This window comes from Leptidea sinapis, chromosome 10, assembly GCF_905404315.1.
Source record: "Leptidea sinapis chromosome 10, ilLepSina1.1, whole genome shotgun sequence".
NCBI classification, from domain to species: Eukaryota; Metazoa; Arthropoda; class Insecta; order Lepidoptera; family Pieridae; genus Leptidea; species Leptidea sinapis.
The window spans coordinates 3,737,409-3,762,555 of record NC_066274.1 but is presented as its reverse complement, the minus strand read 5'-3'; the positions used below and the strand labels follow the sequence as shown (position 1 = coordinate 3,762,555).

The window sequence follows — 25,147 nt, the reverse complement described above, 5'->3', positions numbered from 1 at the left end:
GCAATCTGAAGCCTTTCATAGAGTACTCGATTCAAGCAGCTCTGCCCATTTATGTGCTATGTATACTAGAAGCTTGCACGAACAGCGAGATAATGTATAATGGCTAGGCTTATAGCCAATGGGTTCGAACACTAACTTTTACCACTTATTATAGATATTTGGTAAAATCTTAGTTTAATACTCTATAATAAGCTTAGAAAGGGCCAACACCTTTTTTACTTTCGCCATCTATTGCCTTACAAATATAATACTTAATGTTGTTTTATTAGTTCATAAATTATATACTTATTTAATAATAAGTTTTAATCAGTATCAAGTGTTTCTTATCCGAAGAAGTCGAGATTCTAGACACCAGAGGAAAAGATGTAGGTTGGAAAATAGAATTACAGTAATATAATTTTTCAAATTTTTATCATAAATAATATTATGTTGAACAACTACCTTTTCTTTTCTTATTCAGTCACAAGATTATAGTTTTAAATAAAATGATTATTTGGTTAAATTTATGTATTTAACGCCATCTAGTGATTATTTCATAATTCATTTCGTGAATAAACTCTATGGAACTCTTAGTACTTAACGTTCTCTTAGTGTTATAATCTGCGACAACTCGTCAGCTGCTAATAATTCATTTGACATTGACATTGGCAGTTCTTATTTTGTAAAGAAAACGGTCGGCGGTTGCGTCGTGTAAATTGTGATATTGTTCATGTTGTGAATTTTATTTGCGTACTGTTTGTTCCTTTTTCTTGCTTGATATATTTAATATTAATAAATGCCTTCGCATAACTAGTAAAGACATTTTTTATATTTAGTATTTGCTCACTTTGTGGCATTTAATGTGATTTTTAAAGTATTTTACAAGGAAACACGTTACGGCAATCAGATTACATAGTCCCTGTGTCCTGTTTATTCGTGATTTTTTATGGTAAGTTGACTGAATTCACATATCAAATATTAGTTTTCCATTCATTTTTTGATCGAGTATTCACCTTAAATAAAATTGTTCTTAAAGTGATGTTTTTTCTATATCAAAACGAGAGATATGTTGACTTCTCATTTCTCAAACTTCGTATAAATTTAATATTATCTTAACTATTGGAATAATTCTAGAAATTTAAATTTTATCGAAAATTTTTAAAATAATACGGATGTAGCTTTCCATAATGACTGCAATATGCTCATATTAATTAATGTTAAAAAAAATCTACAGCTAAAAACAGAATACAAGTGAAGTTGCAAGGCAGAAGCAAGCAAATTTAAATTGAGCCAGGTAATTGGGAAGTAATATTAACGCTGGTTCCTGTTCAAACTATTTATATCTCAAACTTATACATCCTAAGGTCACAATATTTATCGAGGCTAATCTGCATAAGCATTTTGTTATTTCTGTTACATTGTAGATATATTATGACATTTGATCAATTTATTAACAGAATATTATAAAATGCTAGAATCAGTTATAAGATATAGATTTTTACAAAATAATTTTAGTAAGTACATAATACTAAAAAAGTAAGCGGTTATTCCTTTTTTTTTAATTATTATTAACGTTATAAAAGAGCTTATATAGATATAACTTTAATGTTATAGTAAGCAAATTGATTATCGAGTTTTGGTCAAATTTACCTTTGTTAAAGCATATTATATAAATACAATTCTATTTAAAAACTAATATATTAATGTATACCATATACCCATACTTCATAAATATCATTATTTCTTATAACTTTTAATTATATATACTATATTAGGTATAATATGAAGATATCCGAATATTTTTTTTAGATACCTAAGGGCCAAGTGTCTAAGGAATAAGTCTTCGAAGACTTAATTGAGATCTATCCAGTAGATTTTCCGTGATGTCCGCACAAAAAAAAAACACAACCTTTATCATTTTATCTACATAGATAATAATTTGTTTGAAACTGAATACAATGCTGTAAAATTATTATGATGGGACTAGATTAAGTGATACAATGATAAAACAAAGTTTCATGATATCATATCAAATCATTATTTTTATAATATAGTAAAATATTGGGTAATATTTTAATCCTGGTAATAACTAAGTTCAGGGTTTAATATATTCACCCTCAAAAGGCTCTCTGCCTAAAAGAGAATAGAACAATTAAAACCACTCAGCTGAATAAACACTGGTCATTACAGGCTTAACAAAACATGTACATATAATTTATATTTCAACATTGAGAATCCCGGCTGTAGATTTGGTAGTGAAATGGAAAACTCATGACATGCTGAGAAAATGTTGCATGCTCTACTCAAAAAGGAGCCAGGAGTGATCATTGGAATAGACTTTATTAATCCTCTCTTAAGGACATTGACAGCTTATTACATTGTGTTGGCCTAAGAGGAATGCTGTAAAGACATAGAATGGCCAAAATATACATAATAGATCCATAAGGATTTCAGTGTCCGAGAGTACTCTTAGACCATACAAACCCCAAAAAAAAGTCACTGCTATCCCCAGAAAGTAGTAAGGTATCAGAGCAGCATCAATCATGCTATATGTTCATGTTCAGCCATTTTTGATCATCTTCTCACTGTCTTTGGACTAGATAGACACTGAAATCTCTCTATGAATTTACATGGAATTTCTGACAAAAGAGAAAAAATAGCCAGCAACAATTTCCAATTTTAGTATGATCCTTATTCAGGTTCCATAATCCAAGGGTAACTATGACTCCAGTTTCTGTCCGTCTATCAGCAGGCCATATGTCATATTATGGTGAATTCCGAAAAAGTTAATATCCAATTTTCATCTATTAACAAAATTTTTTAAAAACTTCATATTTATTAGAAGTACTTACTGCAAATGGTGTACCTGTTAAATATCAGACATTATAATGATGCAGTTACATACATTTTGCATTGCTGTAAATGATAGATTACATGATTTATCTAAACAGCTATTGTTGTTTGGGAGAAAGATAGTGACAGACAGTAAATATATTTCTGAACAGCAGAGGCTTTACCTGATATAATCAAACATTTTTTATTAAATACCTATCAATTTTATTGATTCAAAGTAAGTCAGAAGAAAAAGAGAGCATGAGGTACTTTATCTGCTGTGTACTGTCAAAATGTTTAGTGATATTTAAACACAAAATGTTGTTATCAATTTTTTTGGAGGAATTGGTAACCCCTTTCTCGCCACAGAGACTCATTGTTTATTTTATATGTGTTTGAAGTTAAACAGAATATCATTTTGCATTCACATGAGAAATTTTAAAATGTTATTTCTCATTATTTTGTTGTTTTAAAATTATTTATTGCTTTTCTGATTAACAGTTTAATAAGTTAGTTGCCCACCAATTAAACAAAGATGTGAATTTCAAATGCAATAATTTTTTGCATCCCAAATCTTATTCTGAAATTAAATTATAATTTACTATTATAACATCAATTTATATAAATCTAATTCCCAAATGATTGATATTCTTTCAAAACAGTCACTACAGCAGAAATATGTCGTCTGCTGGACAAAGGCCTCCCCCAAAAGTTTTTGACAGTACTAGATAATTACAATGATGTTCAAGCTTTAGATCATTTATAGAACTAACCTCTATTTAAAGCAATTCACACACACTTAAACAAAGTGTCATACAAACTGCAAATGTAAGACATGGCTTGTCACACACACTAAAGTATTCTTCCTGGCCTGTTTTACTTCTATTAATCAGTTCCAACAGACGTTCAGATTGGTGGCAATTTATGTTTAACTTGGCAACAACTTCCAAATATTATAAAGGATATTTCTATATTCTTTCATTTATAATGTTTTTTTTTTGTCTTTATAATTTAAGCGGCTGAAAGTGGTCAGTTTTTTGTTCGAGTTGGTCATTGGCGCGTTACTGTAAGCTATAAAAATGATGGTAATTATCTACGCGCACAGCTAGGGCTGCCATACGTACTCTAAAATAGAGTTTTTACTGTTTCATGTATGTGTAATCTTTACAAACTATAGAGTATGCTGAAGTACTCCTTTTACAATTTTTGAATTTGGCACATACATACAGCCATGCGCATCATTATAACATAAAAAATTGCAGCCTCAATCAGTAAACCTAGTTCTTAGAAAAAAAAATTGATATATGATAATCTTTTTATAGTATAGTTTGATCTATTTTTACTCCCTCTCAAATGAGAGATACGGTCTACTCTATTTTATTCAGTAATGTTGTCAACCCTACGCACAGCTCCCGTTAGCCGGTGCAGCTATTCTGCGAAGCGTCTTTTTAAATTTCTCAATTTGGTTTTATTGGTAACAAATGCGGTTTGTTCATAGTAGGGCGGTGAAAATAAGCGGTCAAATAGGGTGACTCACCGTAATGAAAAATACATGCCCACATATTTTTATTTATAAGAAATCACATATATAAATATTGAGTCGTTATTCTTAATATATATATAAATTACGTGACACGTTGTTTGTCCGCGATGGACTCCTAAACTTATAAACGAATTTTAATGGGTATTACTACATGGAGTGCAGTTTAGTCCATTTTGAGAGATAGGATGGTTTTTATTTCGATTTGGGACCCATAATAATTTTTATTTTCAATATTTGTTGTGCATGGACATATTTTCTATGAGAAAATTTATTGACGCACGGTTTGACAGGTCTGCCGTGAAATAATTTTATTATAACAACAGGGAGCATATTTTACGAAATATTGCTTGATGTTATAAAAATATATTATTGACAATTCATACAAAAGCAGTATTTTATTTATTATGTACAGACCAACGTCTGTCAAGTCAGCTAGTATGTATATATATACCAAAGTCCTCGTCCACATTCAGTGAACAAAAGCCCGCGAAAGGTCTTCTCTTTCACCCGCTTTTAACACACACTTTCGTTTTTCAAAACTCCCTGGGCGTCGTTAGTTATATCTAGATCCGGCCTAAGACAAACTTCAAGGGAGACGTGAAAAAATGTTTGTTACTAACAATTTGATGTTTTTGTTGTCAGGGGTCCTTATAAGATCACTTTGTTGTCCATCTGTCCGTCGGTCCGTCAGACCCTTTATTTCGGGAACGCGTGGAGGTACCGGAGCTGAAATTATAAAGTTATACTCAGACCTAAACAGTCTCTTGAAGCTGTGAAAAATCAAACTTCTAAGTTAAAGGGAATTAAATTTATAGGGTATTTTCCGTTTAATTACGGCCGTTCCTAATATACTATCTACAGAGATAAATGACTACCTTCTACTGTCAGTAATTAGCTGTCAATAATCTGGAGCTGTCTCAATATACCTGATAAGTCATTCTTATCGCCTTATATTGGGACGCTTGAATTGCAATTTCCATACAAACTTTATATCGCTGGTAAGCTATACGTCGTCCCATTGACAGACAGCGTGCACGGATTTTTATCTCAAGTAAGAGATAGACTGAATATTGGGAACGGCCGTAAGATGTATTATATTTATAACATCTTATGTATTAAAGCCACGAGAGCAATTGCGATACCGCACCGGTTTTTTTTATGAAAGTGGTGGATAAACGGATTAAATAATTTTATGTGATCACCGCCACCCACATTCTCCGACAACACCAAAGAAACCACATGATCGTCCTGGAAACACATAATTTTGGGTTCAATTAAGAATACCTACTAGCTACATTATGATGGAATGGGTCTGGTGGAGTTATTGTTTGACTCGTGAACTACGCTTCCTTCGCCAGTTTTTTCAGGCCGATACGACATGGAATTGAGCATCCACGCAATAGGCAAACAATGCTTCTGTGACTTGTCCGGTGTTGCTAGAAAGTACAGGCTGTTCAATCCTGAGCAGCACGTTCAGCTGATGGTAATCGATACGCCCTGCCCATTACAATGCAGTGCCGCTCAGGATTCTTAAACTCCAAAAATTCTGAGCGGCACAACAACTGCGCTCGTCACCTTGAGACATACAATGTTAAGTCTCATTTGCCCAGTAATGCTTACACGTTACTGCTTCACGGCAGAAATAGGCGTCGTTGTTGTACCCATAATCTAGCCGGCATCCTGTGCAAAGGAGCCTCCCACTGGTAACATAAATAATGTAGAGAAGTGAATAATGCAAAGATATAACACCTAATCGCTGTAACTGTTGCACAATATTAGCCTGAAATAACTCGCAATACCGTCGATAATTCCTTGCAATACATTCGCGTGTTTAAAGGACTCATTATTTTTATAATCGCTTCGTTGAAAGTGGATTTTAAGGTCGGTTGTAAGTGGTGATAATTAACTCTTACAGGTATCTATTCTCTGATGCACAAGTGACTTTCCGAAAATTGATTGAATTATTTACTTACTATTCTGCGTAAATTTATAATTATCTTTATGTTATAAGCTATCTTCAGCTAAGATTTGTTCGATAAATAAGTCCAGAGATACTCTAGTTCCAGAGTTCGTTGAAACAATTTGTTATTTTTAAAGTGATATCTCGCTCACTTCTGTGATTATTATTAGATTAAATGTGTAACCGAAATTCCAAAAATCCGCGACGTTTCGGGTTTGGGTTTCGTAAATTTTGGTTACAAATTTATTTAAGACGTCGTTGAGTCAACATCTGCTGAGGATGCCTTGTTTAGAGGCGAAATGCTTGTCGAAATTCTTAGTGGAACTAACACTAATGATAACAGTTCATTATATTTAGATTAGTGACTTATTTTATGGTTCTATACCAGTAACAAGGGTGGTTCCCTTATTACTGAGGCTGAGACTATAGAGCGTACTTAGACTTTGCTCAGTCATTACTTATGTAAAGCTAAATGAGCACCTATTCGCAATTGGCGTAACATACAGGCCCAAGTGGCCCCTGTCAGGTCGAAGACGAAGGGGTCACTCATGTAATCCTGGAATATACAGGACTGGTTAACTAATGGGAAAACATCATGGAAAATATTAGTTCGCTGAACAGCCAAGGTTCTTCAATTCCGGATTCCCAATTCAAAATTGACCCAATGGCGCCCGAATTTGATAAAGCTATCGTTCATCGATTTCATATTACCCTAGTTCCTTCTTTAATACATGAATACATAAAACGGAAACCTAACATGGAAATTTCCCAAACGGTTATAGAATCTGTAACGTAAGCTCTTCTTCTTTTTTAATTTAGCAATTCATTCGCTTAGTATTACTTTTGAAGTAAAATAATAATTATACAAATAATGATACACACTTTCATTTACAAGTCAGTTTGCAACGTAAGACGGATTATAATTTAAATCTTATATGCCTTTATTCGAATCATTGACGAACCTATGTGTGATTCTTAAGTTATTAAAATAGAATATTGTTCACTTAGAACAGGCTATTCCTACCAGGTTGGAGTTAAGCAAGAGGCAAAGCCGAGGGTTATAATACACTCGAGAGGTCCGAAACGAAAATAAACAATAAATACCTAATATAAACTTTAAAAAAACTGATATTGACAATATCAATTATACAAATTGAACGCACGATAGATGTTTAAATTCATGTGACAGTTTAAAATATTTTTCTAGCTGTCGCATACGTTGTTGATAACTATTTCCTTTGCGCCAGAATATTTAATAGCGAAAATATGAAGCAAGTGAAATTTTTGTATAACTTTTAATAAATGTGGCATTTCAACCCAGTTGTGACATAATACAAATTAAATCTCCGAGAAAGTTATATTTTTACGGAATAGATCAAACAATCCTGCCACAGCTGATTATAAAATTGCGCCGTTCGTCATATTGAAAACACTGGAGATATTGGCTTAAAGCTATGTTGATGTTTTCGGTTGTGACCTCTTTTTTAGGGTTCCGTAGCCAAATGGCAAAAAACGGAACTCTTATAGATTCGTCATGTCTGACCGTGTATGTCACAGCCACTTTTTTACAAAAGTATAAGAACCATACTGTTGAAACTTGGTAAGTAGATATATTCTGTGAACCGCATTAAGTTTTTCACACAAAAATAGAAAAGAAAACAATAAATTTTGGGGGTCCCATACTTAGAAATGGAACTCAATTTTTTTTTCATCAAACCCATACGTTTGAGGTAGCTAGGGGATAGGTCTTCAAAAATAATATTGAGGTTTCTAATATCATTTTATTCTAAACTGAATAGTTTGCGCGAGAGAAACGTAAATCCAAAGTGGTACAATGTGTATCGCCCTGTATGTTCCAAAATTAGGGAATCAAAAAACTTAAAAAAATATATGATGTACATTACCATGCAAACTTCCACCGAAAATTGGTTTGAACCAGATGTAGTTAGTAGCTTTTATTTCATACGCCATAAATCGTTACATCAAACTCCAAGAACTTTTATATTATGTTACTTGCTGCTACGGAACCCTTCATACGCGAGTCGGACTTGGCCGCTATTTTGAAGTACCCTACGTCATATTGATCTAGAATTGCAAAGTAGATGGAATAGTCAGGATCTCTCTTTAAAACCGCACTGTACATGAATACCACGCGGCCAATTGTTGAGTATAGTATTTAGTAGACTCCCTAGCCATAGTTGATTATTTTTTAGTGTCCAAAAACTATAAATGTAGTCGTTCAAGTACCCAATTGTATTGATGACACCTTGACATCGGCATTCGAATCGCCGGTTTTTAAACTACAGCCAAAATCCACTGTAGTACGGGATTTTCCGCTAATTGTGTAGCGGTAACCCATTGGTCGTACAAAGATCACCCTTAAGATGCCTACTTTTCCCAATTGAACGAACAATCCTTATAACAAATGTGAAATAGCCAACATCAGCTGAAACAAATTATCTGAACAAACAAAATCATTTTAAATTTAAATTCAAATATTTTTATTCAAAATAGGATGTGACATCACTTATTTAAAGTAAAAAAACTGCCACCCATTCCAAAATGAATGCCTCAGGCCTGAAAAGAACGGGCGCAACAAACTCAGCGGGCTTTTTTTTTCATTAAAAAATATATTTACAGAGTAACATTGTACAATTAAACTTATTATTTAATAGACTGAGGGCGGTCGCTCCATTCCCAATTTGTGGATCACTAAGAAAGTCATTTATGTTATAGTAACCTTTACCACACAAACGTTTTTTAAAAATTCTTTTGAATAACGTAATACTTTTGTTTTGAACATTTTCTGGGATCTTGTTGTAAAAGCATATACGAGTACATCGCCCCACAAAAGACTTACTAACTCGACTTAGCCGAGTAGTAGGCACTATAAGTTTATGTCTGTTCCTGTTGTTAACATTATTGTTATGACAGTTTCTAGCAATTCTTTATCATTTGTAATATTAGTAACGATTCAGTGACAAACATCTTAACTTTCGCACATATTTCGCAGCGATAGATAATGTGATAAGCTGACACTTGATAGCAGATCGGATGGAGTCTTGTCTTATATTATGTGATAACCTAGATATGGATTATTGATAAAAAACCTCGAGATGACGATTTGCCTTTTCAACTGATATGAATGCTCGTGAATAATAAATATTTTGAGATACCACAAAGAACCAGAGTTTTTTTGACGTCCAGTTTTTTTGTCCAGCGTGTTCTGGAGATGGTAAAACCATATGATAGTTGGTGATTACTTATCCGGAAGCTGTATTTGTTTCACTTAGAAATACCTATTTATTCGCAATACAAATAATTTATACAAAGACATTTCAATCGCTACATATTTTAAAACAAAGTCTGTCTGTCTGTTCGCGTTAAATTCAAGAACGTCTACATCGATTTTCATGGTGTTTTCACCAATGGTTAGCGTGATTCTCGGGGAAGGTTTTAGTATATGATTTATTAAGTTTTTGTTTACATATAAAAATAGGCAATTATAAAGCTGTTTACACAAATACGATATTAATCCTAAGTATTTTACTAATACATATTATAAAATCATTCAGAAATGTGTTTTTGTTTCAATTTTAACTCATTAATATTGATTACACATTTCCGATGGCTATAGACTACAATATTTCGGAATACCTGTACATCATTTTTTTTTCTGTTGACAGTACATTCTATGACAATTCATAGAATAAAATGGCGCAGGGTACTTAATCTATATAGTAAAACAAGGTTGCCGGGTGAGTAAAGTAAATATAATATAATGAAAGATTTGATTTTCTTTTTGAGAAAGTAAATAAACTCTTTTTATTCATTGATATTCGACTAAGCTCTGAGCGCGAAAATGACAATAATGACACCATGACGGTGATTGAAGAAATTGATAACAGCCGTGACGTAGATTTCTTTTTATTATTTATGTTGAATTTCATTGTCTTTTATATTGAGCAAAAGTATGATGATATTTAGCCGACTTCAGAAAAGTCTGTTTCATCCAAGATAGGTTTGTTACTACATACATAGTTATAGGTGAGATGTGCTTGAGTCGTGAGGAGGCGAGAGGGGAGAGCGGGTCGCGGCGGAAGGACACCGATTCCAAAAATAACAATAATCGTAACTAGAATTAGATTAATTAATTAGATGGTATAAAAATACGTAATTATTTTTATACTTTTTAGTGCACATTATATCTATTGTTTTGGAATAGTGTTTTTGAAGTCGATTGTGTTTTTGTTAAAAAAAAATTTATGGTACTTATCTGTCTGAAGCTCTGGCAAAATCATTAAGGAACAGATTATCTTGTCTTGGTCTTGTTAAGGTCTTCAAGGTTGTTCTTTGTGGTTCTTGTAGAAGTAGTTTAGTTCCATTTTTTCTGTAGATTAAACCTAATAATAATAGACCTACTGATTGGTAGTTGATAAATTTGTGAAATAAAATTTTTTATATTGTATACTTTGTTTTACAGAAATCACTTTGTTTTAATCTGTTATGTATTTTTATAATAAAATCCCAGCCACTGTTCAGGCATTATCTATAATTAAATTTAAATGTTTTATAAATAAATGGCTCTGTCGTAAATCCTACTACCTACTCCACAGCTGAATATCTAAGTGATCAGACCTGCCTGGGACTATATTATAATTATTTTATAGCAATAGCGATGACAGTACAATATTCTATATTTTATTGAAAAGAGCGCTAAAAAGAATGCGGCCCCCCGTTACTTGCGCCGCTTCTTCTCTCTCAGCGCGCCATTCGTTTCCGAAGCGGTAGTAGTATCTAGTATATTAGAAATGACATCAAATAGAAATGTAAAGGAATCAATTTTGAGAAAATAAATGCCTTTTATGGATATTTTTCTAGTTTCACTCAAGTAAGAATTTTCAATGTCTTCATATGTTTTTGATTAGGAATGTTCTTCTTTATATTTGAGTGGCATTACAAATTAGGACGTGACAAGTAATCAGTCAATATATTTAATAACATTTTGGCTGCTATATTTACAAAAGTTAATTTATTTTTTCACACCACAAATACGTACAAGAGCATTACTAACGAATCTATGGTACTTAATGGATATCGATTAAATGAGTCCAGATTGGCTTATCTAAACAAACATGTCCTCTATAAGCCCCACGCAATTCGCACACATCACAACATTTATCATTCGTTCATCTTATATTTATTATTAACATTACAGTGTGGGTGTTGACAAAGCAGATCGTTTACGTAAACTCCTAATAGGAAAATTCTCGGTATTGTCTTATCGATTTATCCTTATCAGCGACGATGAGCAGATTTTTTTCGAGAGCCCGATCCAGGGCAGAACCGGCTTCCGCGTGACGCATTCACGCTCGTGGGACTAATGGCCCGAGGCACAGATCGTCTGCATTCAGTCGTGTCAGTAACGTTATTCGCGCCGCGTTCAACAGGTGCGTTGTGTTCTCCTACGCTGTTCTGCTAGCCTGGTACTCGGGCCTAAAACGCGGCGAACTACGTAAATTCTTTAATGTGAAATGTGCGATGTTTCCGTGAAGTGCGTCGTTTCTAAATGGTAATTCTGTTTGTAAACAGTGATGATAACTGTTTGTATTAATAACGCGGCTGTTATCTGTGACAGCGATAAATTGCTAACGAGCTGAATCGATTATTCGATCAAACGAGAGAAAGCTTATGCTGATCAGGTACAGCAAGATACCTATGCCCTTGTTTTCGGTATTACTTTCCAAAGTTTAAATGTTTTTTAAGCGCCATTTAAATGATTTTGTGCCATAATTGTATTTTCACGGTGGCAACTTGTTTTCGGGGAATATAATTTAATTCTACCAATTTTATTTAGCCTTATATTAAAACTGTTTTTTCTTAATTTAAGAACGAAAGAATATGAACATAGCCGTAACGCTCCACTAATAACCTAAAGCGTACCGCGATACGATTCCGATCTGAATTTACTGCGGCCGTCACTTTGAGAAAAAGCGCATCAAACAAATACACAAGTGCAAGAGTACCGTTATTTTGAGTGTAACCATAATCACAGAATCTTCCCACAAAAAAAATCCTATAAATTGTAGTTTGTAATGATAATTCTACTGCGGAAGATGAGGCGTTTCTGAAGAGTTACTGACCTCCATTGTTAAGTCGACCGTTCACAAATTGTGTGCCATTTTTCTCGGACACAGACGTGCAATTATTTACCGATGCAGACGACATGAAAGTTGATATATTGTTTTACTAGCGTCGTCTGTAGCCTAAATAATAATAATAATATTGACACACTTTTTACACAAATTATCTTGCCGCAAACTAGGCATAGCTTGCACAATGGGTCCATCAACGATATATTTAATACTTTCTTAAACATACATAAATACATATAAACATACATGACTCGGCAACAAATATCCATATTCATCATATAAATGATTGCACCTACCGGGATTCGAACCTGGGACCTCTAGCTTAGCAATTAGGGTCACTAACCATTCGGCTATATGGGTCGTAAATATGACCAATTGTGATTCAACTATTGGAGCGATTTTCTCTCGACAAGTCGTGTGTTCAGTTAACTTAACTCCACTAAGTCGGCCTACATGCACATATTGAAATCTTCCCTGTATTTGTTTTATTTCTACTTTTTTCGTGAAGCCATTGAAATTAAAAAACATCCAAATTTCAATAGGGAAGATGGGCTAAAATTATCTGTGTTAGATAATTCCAATAATCTCCAAATTGAAACACATACCAAAAGAAGAGGACACTGATTGTAAATTATGCCAAAAACCTTCTGTCTACAGCAAATACTACCTCCAAGGATACAATTGGCCAAAATTGTCTCAGATAGGTGTGCCTTGTGATATTAAGGCCTCCTCCAATACCTTCCACTGTTTTTAATCTGCCGCTACTCTTATTAGCCGTACCTGACCTAAGGTTATTTTCCCCTTCGTCGGTCGTCCCATCTTCTCACCTTGCAACTTGGTTGTTTGCAATTTCTTGGATACCAGATAGGTTTACTCCAGTTTTTAGCTCTCCTTCTTCTGTATGAGTCGTTTAGCTTTAGTCCTTAGTATTTCTATGACATTTAGCGAGTTTGCTCCTATGATTTTTCCTTAAAGCGCAGGTTTCACAGCAATATTTGACGACTATAGCTAAGTGGTTACTTACCCTGCCTGAGGTAGCGGCTCTGAGTTCGAATCCTGGTAGGTGCAAACATTTATTTGGTGAATCTGAGTGTTTGTTTCTGGGTCATGGATGTTTGTGTGTATGTATGTATTTCGTTTTAAATATGCCTAGGTTTGGGTTAGATATTTTGTCTATTCTGAATTCTTCGAAAATGTGATAATTTAAATTTTAAAACAGACAAACTGACAATTAATGGGAATTATTTGACCGATAAAATGTACCGTATTGTACGATCGATATACCCCAAGGGTTAATAACCCTGCCCGCTGAGCTAGTGGACCTAGGTTCGAATACCGGTAGGTGCAATATTTATATGATTCTAGCTGACCCAGCAAACGTTGTATTGCCATATAAAGTAATATAAAAAAATCTATAAAAAATTTTGGGGTATAAAAATTAGATGACGACCGATTCTCAGACCTACCAAATATATCGTACATAAAATTTATCATACTACAATAATCATTACCATCGATTGCCATCAACTCTATTGCGTATCTGTGGATGGAATAGAGTAATATTAAAGTCGCGATACAAAAAATAGGTGTTGATCGTAGACGGGTGAATGCTGAATCGTAATAGAAAAAAAAATTGATGTTGGCCGATTCTCAGATCTACCCGATATACACACAAATTGGTTTAGCCGTTTCGGAAGAGTTTGGTAACAAACATCCAGACCCAAGAATGTTATATATAAGAAGTACAGTAAATATATCGATGTCTGGCACCCGTACTATAGATTACGCTTAATTTAAATTTAATTTGTGTAAACGTTTATCAATATTAATTAGTGCGAGTAACAATAATTATAAAGCAGGACTGGTCCAAGCTAGTATTCACAAGTATAAGAATATTTTCTCCCAACGTTTATTTAGTAGAGAGCCAGACATAACAATAACATTATGAACTGATAAAGACAATTAGTTAAGTTGTGATCTAGGCGTGACCTCAACTTATATTCTACGTGTAATCATTCGTGTGCACTGTCCACTACTTAAATAGCGCAGGGTCATTGAACTTGTGAATTATTTCTTAACTTGACTGTGTTATTATCTATACTAATATTATAAAGCTGCAGTGTTTGTTTGTTTATTTGTTTGAACGCGCTAATCTCTGGTACTACTGGTCCGATTTGAATGATTCTTTCAGTGTTGGGTAGTCCATTTATCGAGGAAGGCTATATTGCCTGTACATCATTTTGTTCTATTGTCAATAGTTTTTGCAGCGCACGCAAAAATAGGTTTTCGATTTTACACCTTGTGTCACAAAATAGCAATTTTATTACGGATCCCTAATTTTGAAAAAAAACATAGCCTTATAGCCTTCCTCGATAAATGGACTACCCAACACTGAAAGAATCATTCAAATCGGACCAGCAGTACCAGAGATTAGCGCGTTCAAACAAACAAACAAACACTGCAGCTTTATAATATTAGTATAGATAATAAAGTAATGTTGCAATGTCCAAGAAACTGTCTAACTCTAAAAATAATTTATTTGGCAAAACAACGTTTGCCGGGTCAGCTAGTCATTACTAAAAATATGTTAATAAAAAGTTTCTGATATCATGTCATCACATCACTTGCATTCAGAGATTCTGTATTAAAATATAGCCACTGCTTAAATGAACAGAAAATACTTTGAATAAAATACTATTCATATATTTCTGGCATTTCTTCCGGCATATGATCATATCATTATGTTTCAAATGTCACTCGCAGGTGTCCATAATGCGTTGTATGCGTGCATTTCCAGTTTATAATCATATCTGAGAAGTGCGATATATAGATTTATGCGTTGACAATGATTTAGTTTGTACAAATGATTTAAGTTTTCTTTAGTGTTAATTCCGCCAATATTTGTTTTTAAAACAATTCGACACGTGTTTCGCCTCTACACGGCATGCTCAGGACGTGTTGTCTCGCCAAAATCTGGCACGGGACTGAATTGCTTATTTTAAAAACAAATATTGGCGCAATTAACACTAAAGAAAACTTAAATCATTTGTATAATTATGGATTTCCGCAAAGTAACGCCTAATTCAATAAATTTTCAATGATTTAGTTTTTACAGATTTTTGTGTTAACAGCATTAATAAGTTAACATAGTTAATTTATGAGCCTCTTCCTGCTGAAACCAAACCGATGAAAACAGGCCAGGTTTATTAGTTTGGTGTGCGTGACAAGCTACGTCTTACACTCGCGATTTGTGTGTCACTTTGTGTTAGTGTGCGTTCATTGTTCAAAATAGAGGTTAACAGTCAACCTCTATTTATTTCGACGTGTTCACAGCTGTCACTGTCTATCTAAACATATAAATAGGAAGTTTACATAAAATTTTACTATAATTTATAATTAGTTGAAAAGGCTCCTATTCTCAATTTTTTGCTTTAAACAAAGGAATCGTGAAATAATAATAAACGCAAAACAATTTTATTTTTTGTTATTTGTTTGAGTTCTTGAGACAGGCATGTCATTACTTGTGGCGACGTCGTCGGGCGGATCGTTACGAGGCGATGGCTAGGCTATGCGTCATGATTGTGAACGGGTGAACTTGTGGTGACTGGATGATCCTGTCATATTATATATTAAGTTCAGTAAAATAATATAACACATAAATAATTATTTGATACTCGCTCAAAACCTACAAACAATGAATTCAAGCTGTAAAGGTTGTTATTTATTTACGGTATGTGTGGATTGATGCATTTACTATACTCAATAACTCTTGTGTTTATAAGTATTAGTTTACTTTTTTTTCTTTTTTTGACTTACTCGTGTAACCCTTTCAGTTTTTGACATTTGAGTATTTTTGTTGCGTCACTTTGCATATAATGTAATTGAAATGATTTGTAAAACAATTCAAATGTAAATCTTGACTTAAAAGAGTGGCAATGAGTTTCTTGCTATTTCCTCTCATTAGCTCAACCCTTTACGAAGTAGCGGTAAATTCAATAAGACATTTTTTTTTGTCATTCATAAGTGTCATTTTCGTGACCTATATAAATAAAGTGTTTTAGAATTTGAATTTGATGCATCCTATATACAATAATTTGAATTTATACAGTTAATTATTTATTACTTTATATGAAATTATTTATATTATTCAAACACTATTCATATATTGAATGCATAACCTTACAATCTATTTTTTTATGTTTATTACAGGCATTGTAAAATACTCTATTTGATTGAAAAGAGCGGCCATTGAGTTTCTTGTATGTTCTTCTCACGAGCTCAACTTTTTACAAACATATTATGGTAACTTCAGATTTTTTTATTATATTGGCAAAGCCTGTACTATGGATACAAGACAACGATATATTTAATACAATATACTTACTTAAACATATATAAATACATAAAAACATCCATGTTTCGGAAACAAAAATCCATATTGATCATATAAATGATTGCACCTACCGGGATTCGAACCCGGGACCTAGCATAGGAGTCAGGTTCACTAACCATTCTGCTATAAATGTTCGTCAATTTAAAAGTAATATTTGTAGTGACGATTCAAAAGCGCTTAGTTTAAGTCTAATTGCATAAACTTTATTTGATTTGACTTTGACATTATTTTCATGTCACACCCAGGGATATACTTCATCCATTCCATCAAAATTTTAACGGCCTAACTATTTAGGTCTATGTGGTAGACTTTTAAAACATCGCCGAAGTAGGTACGTATATCGAAGTTGTTCTGACTTCACAAACACGCCGAGAGCGGTTTATATTGAAATCCAGTTTCACTCGGCCAATTCTTTTTGCACAAGGATATATTTTATTGGTCGTGATTCACCGTTCAGCCACGAGTGTGGATTATCATTATATCTGTTTTTGTAGCAATTCGAACTGCATCTCAGTAAAGTACACTTTTTTCTTTTGCCGTCCCTCGAAACGGAATTATATGTATATTATATGATAAGATGGATATGGATATTTTAATACATATAAGTTACGTGACACGTTGTTTGTCCGCGATGGACTCCTAAACTAATAAACGGATTTTAATGGGGATTACTTCATCGATTGCAGTTTAGTCCAACTTGAGAGATAGAATAGTTTTTGTTCGTTACCGTTACGATATTTATTTACCGTTCCCAATATACTATCTACAGACAGAGATAAATTACGACCATCTACTGTCAGTAATTAGCTGTGAATAATCTGCAGCTGTCCCAATATAACCGCGCCTTATATTGGCCGCGTGAATTGCAATTTTAATACAAACTTCTATCGCTGGTAAGCTATACGTCCTCCCATTGACAGACAGCGTGTACCGATAAGGTAGGTTAGTGTTGATAAATTATTGGCAGACATGTCAACGATAGTTACGACTTTTATCTCAAGTAGGCCACAAAGCCGCGCAGTTTTTTTTTTAATGGAATAGGAGAACAAACGAGCGTACGGGTCACCTGTTATTAAGTGATCACCGCCGCCCACAATCTCTTGCAACACCAGAGGAATCGCAGGAGCGTTGCCGGCCTTTAAGGAAGGTGTACGCGCTTTTTTTTGAAGGTACCCATGTCGTATCGTCCCTGAAACACCGCACAAGGAAGCTCATTCCACAGCTTTGTAGTACGTGGAAGAAAGCTCCTTGAAAACCGCACTGTGGAGGACCGCCACACATCCAGATGGTGGGGATGATATCCTAACTTGTGGCGTGTCGTGCGAAGGTGGAATTCGGCGGCAGGAATCAGGTTAAACAGCGTTAATTAACAGTTAATCAGGAGATAGACAGAATATTGGAAACGGGCGTAAGGAGGAAAGTGTGCTTACATTGCCTTTAAGCTTTTGACGTTCGCTATCAGACTGCGAATGATATGTCCTTATATGTGTATAGAAGTTCATGGGAATAAACAAAAGATTTCTAACAGGTGCTTCAAATTAATTCAATCGTCATTTTCTAAACATGTTATTTCAACAGTTGTTTTGATATAAGTTGTACCAGCTTTCTCTCTAATAAATAACATAAAACCCGTATTATAAATATTTTCATTTGCAACAAATCACTAGAATAGGTGAAGATGACTCTAAATCCCTACTAATATTATTGAATGTAAGTTTGTTTGTTACGCTTTTACGCCGGAGAACCGATTTTGATGAAATTTGGAACAGCGATAAACTAGAGCTTGGGAAAGACTACATTTTATCCCGGAAAAATCCAGGGTTCCCGCGGGATTTGTGACAAACTTAAATTCACATCGATGAGCTATAACTATACCAATAGTAGGTTTAGTTTGCCATAGAAATCGTTCTCGAAATAAGATTCATATAATATGTTGGGAACGGGAGCGAAAACGGGTACCGGAACTGGAATAGGACATGAGATAATCTTCAATTGCTGACTTGCTTATTATTTAAAAAAAACCCTTTATCTACGCGGACGAAGTCGCGGGCATCAGCTAGTTTTTATTAAAACTACATAATGTTATCTTGAATCGTTAGTAATTCGATGAGATAGTTAATTGTAAGTTAAGAATTAAAATTTATCTGAACTTGTAAACAGTTCTGAATCTTCTGCAAGCATGGTTTCCGACATAGATAAAAACACGGCAATGCAATAATAATTCTACGTTTAGAATTTACGATAGCTTATGTAACTGCTCGCCTTTTTCCTTCAAATGTACCTACTTTTTAGAGGCCGCCAAAACTAGCGTGTTGCTGCATCATTATCTTGTGTATAATCCAAGTTCGCTTCTACTAAAAAAAAATTAAAATCATCATTGATTTATTTTATGAGGTTATTGTAGAAATCTGCTAAATCAAATCAAAATATTTTATTGCAAGTCACATTTTGCAATAGATTTCTTATGATATTAAAAATACAGACTATATTATAACTAATTCTCACACTTAGTGTAATTAAAAAATTCGGGTAAATCGTAGTAGCATTTTGAAACTAAAGGCTTCTCTTTATTTTTAATATCGTTTGGGATGTGATTATAAATTTTTATTGCCATGTGGTGAGGGCTCGATGACACTAATGACATATTTGTTTGGGGAATTTTTAATTTCTTTGAATTTCTATTATTTCGCTTGTTATTTGGTAGTATTGAGTATAAGTCCGATTGTTTTTTTAACAAATTTACATGCTTCTAGGATGTAAATTGAAGTAAGAGTTAAAATTTTGTGTTTAATAAAATACATATATACAATATATATACAATCCACATGAATCCATCTGCTGAATATTTTCTTAAATTCTGATACATTTTTTCTGTTGAATAAATATATCTTCTATTTCACTACAGTTTCCCTATATTAATATTCCATATATATGATAATCTAGAATGCGCATATGCACAATAAGCAGCAAGGGCTGATTTGAAATCTGTTACGCGTTTTAGTTGGTAAAGAGCATAAGTAAGAGAAGACATTTTGCTTTTTCATTTCTGTAGATATGGCTTCCATGCCAAGTGTGAGTCTAATCCCAGTAGTGTAGCTATGTCAACTGTTTCAAGTTGTGAATTTTTGTAAGAATATGATATATTTAAGGGGGATTTTTGGTAAGGTTTAAAGGGTATAATTTTAGTTTTATTAATATTAAGTTCAAGATTATTATTATTTAGCCAACAAAAGATTTTGTCCATTGTAATATTTATTTTTTCTTCTAGTTGTTTTAAATTAGAGCATGGGATCAAAATAGAAATGTCATCAGCAAAAAGAGTACAATCATCGTCTATTAAGTTTGGAAGATCATTTATGTATATGAGAAACAATATACAACCCAACACACTGCCCTGTGGAATCGATCCTGATAAGTGAGCTTTATTAGATCTTATGTGATTTATCTTTCCAGTCTCGAAGTTAGTATTTTCTATTTCCATATATTGAAAACAATAATTATTAAGGTAAGATTTGAACCATTTGTGGGCAATCCTCGAATTCCTGAGAGAAATAATTTTTCTAATAAGATATCATAAGAGACTCTATCGTATGCTTTGCTCATGTCAAGCAGGCCAACTGAATATTTTTATTTATATCCCTAAAGTTGTGGAATGGTTTTTCCTGAAACCATGGTGGCTTTCATTTAGGATATTATATTTTTCCAGAAAACTACTAAGGCGTATAGCCATTGCAGTTTCAAATATTTTCGCTGATGTAGGTAGAAGGGCAATAAGTCGGTAATTGTTTACATCTGATGTGTTTCCTTTCTTATATACCGGTTTTATTATGGACATCTTTAGAAATAATCCTTCACAGAATTATTGATTAATAAGTTTAGTGTACGGGTAGGTTAAAATCATTCATCTATTCCGAAAGAGTTTTTATTCTTAAGATTTTTTTTCATGTTAAAGATGTCTTTGGGTTCAAACGAATTTTGAAATATCGAATTAATTATTTTATTCGAATTTATAGGTATATTGTCGTTTTTTACTTTAGGGCTTGATGAGATGGATAAATAGAAACTATTTAATGTATTAGCAATAATTTTCGGATCTACTCTAATATCTCTGAAGATTTAAGACTTATGTTTTGCTTTATTCTTATATTACTTTTATTTGTTTCATTTTGTATTATTTTCCACATGGATCATGTTTTATTATCAGCTGAGCTGAATTTACGGATATTTATAATTTTCTTAGATTTATTTATACAAATTTTTAAAACTTTGCAATATCTATATATATATATATATAAATGAATTGCTGTTCGTTAGTCTCGCTAAAACTAGAGAATGACTGTACCGATTTGGCAAATTTAGGTCTTGAATTATTTGTGGAAGTCCAAAGTCCAAAGAAGGTATCAAAGGTGAATAAATAATAAAATAATAATAATATAATTTTTGATGTTATGATATGTTATTGACAAATTCATATATAAACATTATTTTATTTATTATATACAGAACAACGGCTGTCGGGTCAGCTAGTCTCTTATAAAAATTTGTTACTACTTTATTTTTGGATTGTGATTTGTATCACTATTTATTATTAAAACTCCTTGTGGAGATCTCTTTTTTTGACGTATTTTTTTCATTCCTAGTGTTAAATAAGTTTTATTTTGGTTTAGAGTATTTTTTTTAGTAATTTAGGTATGCATTTATTCAGGGCAGTAACAATTATATTTAGGAATATCTTATAGTTCTCGTTAACGTTATTGTTAGGCTTAAGTTGATCATCCAAGTTGATATTCGCGAGTTCGTTTTTAAATTTATTTATATTAAAGTAATTAAATTTAAGTTTTAATTTAGAGAAACAATGTTTATTGTGAAAAGTAAAAGGTAATGTGAAAATGATGCCCTTGTGATCTGATAATCCAAAATCATATACCTATTTCAATTTTGGACCCTTCTAGATAGAAATTTGTAAAAATTTGGTCTATGCACCTCTTAGTTGTAGGAGTTATTCTAGTAGGCTTTGAGACTTTTTGATGGAAGTTATAACACAACATGAGGTTATTGAGCCTGCTTTTTCCTTTGCATGTAGAAAATCGACATTCATATTTCCCATAATAATGTTTTTATTCATTTCTTTTTTATTAGTGTTAATGAGGAGATTTTCTAATAAGTTGTAAAACAACTCTTCTACTATCAGACCAGTACAGATTAATCAGTAGTAGATTTTTTTTAATTAGCTCTATTGCACATACTTCAAGTACCATTTCGATAGAGGTAACTGACATATCAACACGTTCTAAATATTCTAAATTATTTTTAACAAATATGCAAACACCGCCATCATCATGATGTATACGACAGAAGGAAGCTGCTATAATATAATTATTTATGTGTAATGTTTTTTGTTTTTCTATAGATAACCAGGTTTCCGAGATACACATAACTTGTAGATTAGGTAATTCATCAGTTAAATGGTCACGTAGATGTATTTTATTACAGATGCTTTGCATATTTTGATAGAAGATATTTTACTGTTTTGACTATCTCTTTGTAATATTTTGTGTGTTCATGTCTGAACTAGGTCCATAAAAATAGCAAGTTATATCTTTTTACCATTCTACGCTCATTTCTTAATTCACGATCAGTCCGGCGTTGTACATTACTTATATTTTCACCTTTATTTGTGGCGGGACGACGTTGAGTTGAATGCTCGCCCGGCGATTTATTGAAGGTAGATTTAGATTTCACGCCATCGGTAATATTGCATTTCTTATTGTTTATATTAATATGCTGTACGTTATTTAGCGATGAAGTGCTGTGATCTAAGTCTGTAGAAGTGTTGATAATAGGTTGTGGTGTATTTATTGAATTGTGTAATTTAGATTGAGGTGTCGGAGCTGCTTCAGTGTCCGCGAGATTCAAACGGTTTCCTTTCTGATAGGCGTCCATAAACGACGAGTTTCTTGCTATTTTTATGTCCTGATTAATAATAAATAGTAACTTCTCCACTTGTGACTTCAATGCGATGTATTCGTTTTCTATATTTGAGAGTTTTTTGCCACCTATAAATTCTTTGAAATTTTTTCAAGCTTGTTCAACATAATTACAATTTTGTCATTCATATTTAATAAACTTTTAAACACTTAAAATCACTTTTAAACACTTAGGATAACTTTGATTATTATTTTTTAAACGTTAAATTAGTTCACGCGTTCCTTAGACTACTCACGGGGAGTCCAAGAGACTAGTTCTGGCATGTTCTTTTTCCGGACATGAGGCCAAAAGCCTCAACTAACCTAGCTAACTAAATTAGCCAAACAAAAAAAGAACCGTTTTCAAAAATACTATTCCAAAACAATACTTATAATAATTGCGTATTTTTATACAATATGATTGATTAAACTAATTCTAGTTACGGTTATTGTTATTTTTATCGGTGTCCTCCCGCCACCGCCTCGCTCTCGCCTTCTCACTTCGCGCGTGCGACTCAAGCACATCTCACCTATAACTATGTAGGAATTAATTACAAACCTACTCTAGCTGACACCGACTTATCGACGACATTAACAGTATTTTGTATACTTTTTTTTAGAACAGTAAATAGTATTAATGGGCAAAAAGAGTATAATACTGTTTTAAACAGTATGGTGAGGAAGTCTATTTATTTTCTATCAGGTGGAAATGAAATGATACCAGCTGATGGTGCATCATCTTAAAGGCCGGCAACGTTCCTGTTATTCCTCTGATATTCCAAGTTAAGGTATGTTAACTGTCCACCATGGTCAGTTACATCAAATGATACGTCAATTACTTTATTTATCTGGATTAGGGTGACTTCACGGCCAGAATTGTATTTTGTTTGTGCTGAATCTATACACATTTCTCGGCTTAAAACAGTATTGGCAATGAGAAATCCTTACTTGAGATTATTTTGTGCCAATCTTGCATCTAATTGATATAGTGTGAGACATTTTAAGGTGTTTGCCGAGGCCCGAATAAAATATTAGACACCTACACATTCCAAATACTGTTTATTAAGTAAATAAAATATTGGTCATGCATTAGTCACGTTTGAGATGTATTCGTGGCGATGTTGTAAATCACTCGATGCCTAAATATGAGAAACATTAAAAAAAAAACTAGCTGACCGACAGATGTTGTTCTGTACGTTATAAATAAAATACTGTTTTTTTTTTTAATTTGTCAATAATATTTTATAACATCAAATATGTTGTTATAATGAAATTGTTTCACAGCAGAACTGTCAAACTGTGCGTCAATAAATTCTCTGTCATAGAAAATATGTCCATACGAAACAAATATTAGAAATGAAAATAATTATGCGGTGAGCAATCCCTATTCTAAGCTTTGCAGTTACACAATAATCAAGGAGCAATGACAATGCAATAATTTAAAGTCTGTCAAATTTTTATTACCAGAATTTCCAGGTAAGACGATTTCATTTATAACCGATAAAGACTAAGGCGCGAACGCATGTTTGGCTCCATCAAAAAGTCGATTATTCGTTGCTATAAAATTATATTTTTTTAAGACTAAAAAACACGCTTGAATAGAATAGAAAATTTTCCCAATCACGTTATATTATATACAATATTTAAAATAACTTGACTCTCATTAACATGCGTGTTAAGAGATGCGATGCCGAAGCTTAAGGTTTGTACTCTAAACTAAAAAGTCACTAAGTAGTATCGGTTCGGGAAAACTGCAGCCGGTAATTGGCAAGAAGGTTCTCTTGAAACGCGCGTTTGTATAATGCCAGACGTCAACATAATGTCGGTAGAATTTTTCTTCTGGTATCAACCTGAATGACTCTGGAGCGTATGCTGTACAAGATGCATACAAAACGCCAAATAATTAAGCCGAAAGGAGATGACTAGTTCGTAGATGATTCAAGAAGTTCTTCTTTGTATGCGATCAAATGGAAGATACTTTTTTTTTAGTTAAATAAGTACACTTTTAACTTATTGATATATCTTGCCAAAATGTAACAGTTTGTTGGCAAGTTAATGCGCTTAAAAAACATTTAATTATGTGTACATACTTAACTACTACTTACTTTAAACTAAACTATTAGGACTTAAAACTAAACATTATTAGAATTATTAATATTAGACAATTCTATCAGTAAATAAGTATATCGCGATAGTCAATTAGTAGTCATAAACCATAAAAAAACATAAAAAATTTGTTAAACACCAATAGATAGCGAATTAAACTAGAATAACACTATAAAAACTGTTAGTTAAGGCGCGGTCATACCTCAATATCCA

General features: G+C 33.0%; 1 protein-coding gene across 3 annotated transcripts in view; it reads left to right on the top strand.

Moving 5' to 3' along the window:
• The first annotated feature begins 702 nt into the window (after positions 1 to 702).
• LOC126966469 (supervillin) overlaps positions 703 to 25,147 on the top strand; it is a 248,261-nt gene continuing 223,816 nt past the window's right edge. Inside the window, exon 1 of one of the 3 annotated variants that reach the window (XM_050810516.1) lies at positions 703 to 928. The gene's annotated coding sequence lies outside the window, so the exon portion shown is untranslated. Of the gene's footprint in view, positions 929 to 11,741; positions 11,887 to 25,147 lie in introns of those variants that run through there. The other 2 variants (XM_050810518.1, XM_050810517.1) reach the window with 2 other exon arrangements.